At 33.0% G+C, this 5,859-nt stretch overlaps 1 pseudogene; it reads left to right on the top strand.

Annotated features, from left to right (window-relative positions):
* The first annotated feature begins 1,886 nt into the window (after positions 1–1,886).
* LOC102627809 (ubiquitin-conjugating enzyme E2-17 kDa-like) lies at positions 1,887–4,822 on the top strand (annotated as a pseudogene).
* Positions 4,823–5,859: the final 1,037 nt, after the last annotated feature.

Genomic DNA, 5,859 nt, shown 5'->3' with positions numbered 1-5,859 from the left:
CATAATAAATACTAAGTGAGTTTTTGAGTATGTCATTTTTCTTGGAGAGTAACCCTTTTTGTCCATTCTTCATACATCTTAGCAGTTTATTATTTTATATATGATCTCTAGATTTCGTTTGAGTCAACCCTATAAAAAGAAAAACAAATTGTAAGATAAAAAAAAAAAGAAAAAAATGTGTGTTCACTACAAGAAAACTGCTAATAGATGACATACAACTTATGACAGATTCTAGGTATATCATAAAATTATGATAGACTTGTGACATAATTTTCAATCTGTCATAAATTAATGATGGTCTTGTGATAGAAATATTTTCTATCATGAATTTATGATGACTTTATGATATGATTATCATTTATCACGAACTTATTGTTAAGTGTTAGAAAATGTATATTTATAAAAGAGAAAATCATCATTTTACATTTCAAGTCTTACTAACACCCTTACTTTGATGTATTTAAGATTCTTGTGATTTAATTACGTGTGTTTTATTTTAATTAAGTATTTTATGTATTTTAGAGGCATCAGGGTCATTTCACAATGACCGAGAAATCAGACGGTAAAACGGACATCACTTTTGAACTTAGGACAGTTGAAAACCTTAGGAGGAGTATAAAACGAAAAATGTCACCGTTCACATGTACGGCACTACTCACATGTACGGTATTGTCTATGTTACTATTCACGACACTGTTCACATATACGAAATGATGATGTGGCATTGACCGATGACGTGGCATTGATCGATGATGTGGCATTGACTGATGAGGTGTCACGATTCCATTGGAGAAAATTCTTATGCACTGTTGATCGGTGATGTGGCAGCATGTTAGTGGACTAAAAATTACGCGTACGGTACATGCATATACATAGAATTATTTTGAACCAAACTGTGTCACTGTTCAAACCGCGTGGTCAAACCACGTACTGTTGACTGATGACGTGGCGCAATCCTGAGCATCCAAACTGTTTTTAATCCGATGGCCGTGATTTACTCAATGTATCTATAAAAAGGGGGCCTCCCCCCGTAATTTGGCATCTCTGAATCCATTTTTTAGCTTCATTTTCTTTAATTCATTCTCTATCTTATATTTTCTACGTATTTTAATAAATTCTCATTTTGCTCCTAGTTCAATTATGAGTAGCTAATTTTCTTTCAAGCTTGGGTTGAAGGTGAAGTCTCAACATGTGTCATGGGCTTTATTTGGTAAATTTACTTTCTCTTCCCCTCTAATTATTGTGGATGTTTTGACTTTTCGTCGACAAATAATAATAATCTTGTCTAGATACCGCCCTGATTTCACCAGCTTCCTAGTACAAGGTTATTATTATTTGGCACGATAAGCCCTTAACACCATATTGATTAGAGTGTGGTTCATGAGGTGTGGATTCCCCCCTCATGATTTAGTTGGCACTAATAAGGAATATTTAGCCCATGGTGCATGTTGATACGGATCTAGATACCTAAGTGCGTCATTTCAATAGATTTCACTTCAATTCATTTCCCCCATTTTAATTTAAATTTTAGGATAATCTAAATTACTTTCACCACAAATCCAACCATTCATTTAGAAAAGTTAATTCTACACAATTAAAATCCACCTCCTCGTGGGATCGACACTCGTCACCATTGATCTATTCTACAATAGATTCGTGCACTTGTGAGCTCAATAAAATTTGCACAACACTTATGATAGAATCATGATAGAAATTTAATTTATCAAGAAATCGTGATAGAAAAATTACTTTGACAATATTTGACCCAAATTTTATATATTATTTATTTAAAAAACAAAAAATGGGTTTTAATAATTTAAAAAAAGAAAATGCTAGCAAAACTGTACCGTTTTGGGTACTTTAAACTTTCTTTCTTCCTTTTTTTTCCTTAAGTGTTGAACGAATACAGTCATACACTGCTACTTCTCTCGTCACTCTCTCATTTTCTTTGTTTTTTTCTTTTCTTCATTTTCTCGAGAAACCTTAACGAAATTTTCTCAGGAACCAAATAGTTTACAAATCCTTCGACAAACAGTTTACAAATCCTTCGATTACGAAGGAAAATGCAGTACCAGAGTTTAAAGCAGCATCAGCAGCAGCAGCAAACACTGGTTCAACAAGCGCTTCTTCAACAAAAGTCTCTCTACCATCCCGGCCTCTTAGCCACTCCCCAGGTCCAATTTCTCATTTGCATGTTGTTTCTCATCGCTTATGTGAATCCATTATGCCGTGATTTTGATTGTGTTTTCATAATTTCAAGATTTGATTTGTTCACACTATTTAGGGTTAGCTTGTTTGTTTTGGCTTATGTGAAACCATTACAACTCCGAACGTTCTTTCTCGACGATATTTGTGTTGAAGAACAAAACAAGGGGTTGTTAGAGGAGCAAGGCGGGGGCGGCTTGACGACGTAGATCTGCTTCACCGTTTCGCTTTCTCGACGCTATTACACTACGATCCTGTTCTCTGCCGCGCATGGTCAATTTGCGTCATTATGTTTTTAGTATTTTCGAAATTTTGATTTAAACTTTTTGATTTAAATGCAATAGATCAAATAATTTGTTGTTTTACAAGCTTGGATAGTCTAATTAAGAAGCTGTATATGGATCTGTTTACAATTTTGCAGGTCTTAAGGTTCGTTGTAGCTTTAATTTTAATAATCCCTTGAAGAGTCATGGCTTCAAAGCGTATTTTGAAGGAACTCAAGGATCCGCAAAAGGATCCTCCCACATCTTGCAGCGCTGGTATAATTTTTTGTTACTTTTCAATTTGAAGCACATTTTAGATTACTTATATTTCGTATCATTTGGTGATAAGATTTACTTGATCTATATTTGTTGTTTGTGTCAACACGTTGTTGAAATTTATTACGATTGATTCTGAATTCTGATTGGCAGCCGATGTATATCATGCTGGAGTAGTTTCATTGGATGTTGGTTGTTTTCAACCTTTCCAAAGAGAGCATGAAGTTCAGGAGCAGGCTAACTTATAGATTCTGTAACATACAGATTGTGCTTAACCAGCTACCAGACAAAAGCATTTGCTCCCTTTTTCCTCCGTAAGCAGGACACCTGTGGTGCAAACATTGGTGCTGTATGTTACAGAATCTGTAACGTAGTAACCTCTGTTAGTTCATGGTCACTTTTTCTTTGTACGTATTAAAAAACTGAATGAATTAAATCTGCATTTATATTTAATTCCCGAGCCTATAATTGGATAACAAGAGATTTACATGTTCTTGAACAATAGCTGTCATATGGGAGGCTGTTGTTGACTTTATTATTTTCAATACTGATGTGAAATTAAGTGGCCTCTATCAATGAGGACCATGTCAATTGGGAACAACGTCGTATGCCATCTTTAATGTGTAGCTTATAGGAGGCTGTTGTCGATTTTACTATTTCATTGTTAATGCATAACTAAGTATCACCTATCAATAATTGTTGTGTACTATGACATCAATTGGGTAAAAAATGTTGTGCCTGTATCGCCACTGAATGTGTAACTTTAATTTTTTTTTTTAATCAATTCATGTAATCTAAACTAAATTTGTGATTTTGATAGTCTTTCAATGCTTGTTTAATTATTTAACAGGCCCTGCGGCTGAAGACATGTTCCACTGGCAAGCCACAATTATGGGCCCATCTGATAGCCCATATGCTGATATGCAGAAGGTGTATTTTTAGTTGCCATTAATTTTCCTCCTGATTATCCTTTCAAGCCCCCAAAGGTGACTAATCTTTTGAATGCAAATCAAGCGTCTGATCTTTTTTTTCTTGATAATGGTCATGTATGGGGTTGTTTCGAGTCTTTTGACTTAAAATGTATCATGGTATTTTGTTGTTTAGGTTGCTTTTAGGACCAAGGTCTTCCACCCGAACATCAACAGCAATGGAAGCATCTGTCTTGATATCCTTAAAGAACAGTGGAGTCCTGCGCTTACCGTTTCAAAGGTTTGAATTCCCTCCTTTTAGATTTAATTAGTAGCATTTTATGTGTTTAAAATCTTTTTATTCTGGTTTAGAAGTGGCATGCAACTCTTTGATCATGCACAGCCAGGTAAAACTGACCCTGGGATCAAAAAGTTGTAGTCCCAAGTGCATTTTTTGGATCTTGCAAAATAAGTTGGATAGCTGATATGTGCTCTTTTTATCTTACCTCAGAGATATTTGGGGGAAAGGAACTGAAATTTCCCAGTTCGTTAAGAAATTGATTTGTCCTTTATTTCTTAATCATTTTGCTAGTTTTCTTCCTTTTTACTCAAGGTCCAATTAAGCCTCCACAATGAGATTACAGCTATATAGAAACTATTTAAACGATCAACATCACTATCATTTTCATCACACCTATCAGTGTCCTACAAATACGCTTTTATTTGTAAAATTTCAAAAGACAAAAATTCGGGTTGTTGGGTTGCAGTAGAGCTTTAATCAATCCATGAATACTAAATCAACTCTTTCCGTTGTTTCAGATGGTGAAGTTGTAAACAAATGCGCGATATAGTGCGTACGATGATTGGTTGTTGAATACATTTCAGGTTTTTTTTAGAACACTAGTGCATTGAGATCTAGCAAATGCATCATCATTCTCTGGCTAAAAATTTATTATCTGTGTAGGTGATATTGGCCATTCTCAGAACCTAACTCACTCTGTAAATGCTTGAGCCTTTTGACTAAAGGTACTTTAAATTTTCTACTATTTTCTTACAGCCAAAATTAAATTGTTTTATATATTACCTCAAAATTGATTGATACTTTCAGTTTCTCCTATAAATTGTAAGCTTTTTATGAGTTTAATATAGTTATTTGGCTTTTATGTTTTAGTGTTGTAGTTCTAAACAATGTAATAAGTTCTCAGATTATTCAATGTATTGCCGCTGGAAGAGGGTATTGCTTCTGGAAGTCTTGTTGTTGGAATATTTCCATTAATCTTTGGAAGTTTTGTTGGGGAGTTTGGCTTGGTGGCCGGAATTTGAATTACTTTTATTGGAGTTTAATGGGAATTTAACTATTATTTTATATTTTGGCATTCTTTTTTTTTTTATTTGGGATGTTTTATTATGTATTAGTGGTAATGACATTGAATACTAGATGTATTTATTTTTAAATTAATTTGTTGGATTGAATGGATGTTAATTACTATTATTTATTATTTTTTGACAATATTCATTTTTATTAATTAATTAAATTTGTAAATAAGAATTCACAAATAAATTATAATCACAATATAATTTTAAAAAAAATTAACTTTATGACGGGAAATACACATCGTAAAGTCTGTCATAAAAAATTTTCCACCAAAATTGAATAATAAATTTACAAATGACAATTTAATTTCCCGCCAAAAAATTAAAAAAATAGAGTGAAAATTTTAATAAATTTAAATTTTATTTTATTATTTTTTCTCATTAAAATATTGTGTGACGGATATATGATTGTAAAATACCATCAAGAATTCATAACGGAAAATATTTCGTCATAAATTAATGACAGTGACATAGATGATGAATGAACTGTCTGTCATCCACCACCTTTTATGACGGTTATTTTCCGTCATCTATTGCCTATTTTTCTTGTAGTGGTTGCTACATCTTGAGGTCCATCTAACTAGTAGATATGAAAGATTATTTAGAGTCCTAAAAGACGATGGAAAGACCATTTTTGACCCGTTTGAGCCTTTCTATCTATCCATTTTGTGAAAAATCCATAGTTAACCCTTTTAAGCCTTTAAAAATAAAAATTTTATTTGTCAAACTTATCATCTTGACCCACTCTGATTTGGAATATTACCCGATATCTTAGAAGTTCCATCACCTATTTATGTTTGAGAAAAATGTAAATAATTATTTTGTTCAGTGAA

The sequence above is a fragment of the Citrus sinensis genome, chromosome 2, assembly GCF_022201045.2.
Source record: "Citrus sinensis cultivar Valencia sweet orange chromosome 2, DVS_A1.0, whole genome shotgun sequence".
Taxonomy (NCBI): Eukaryota; Viridiplantae; Streptophyta; class Magnoliopsida; order Sapindales; family Rutaceae; genus Citrus; species Citrus sinensis.
This window is presented reverse-complemented; position numbering and strand designations above follow the sequence as displayed.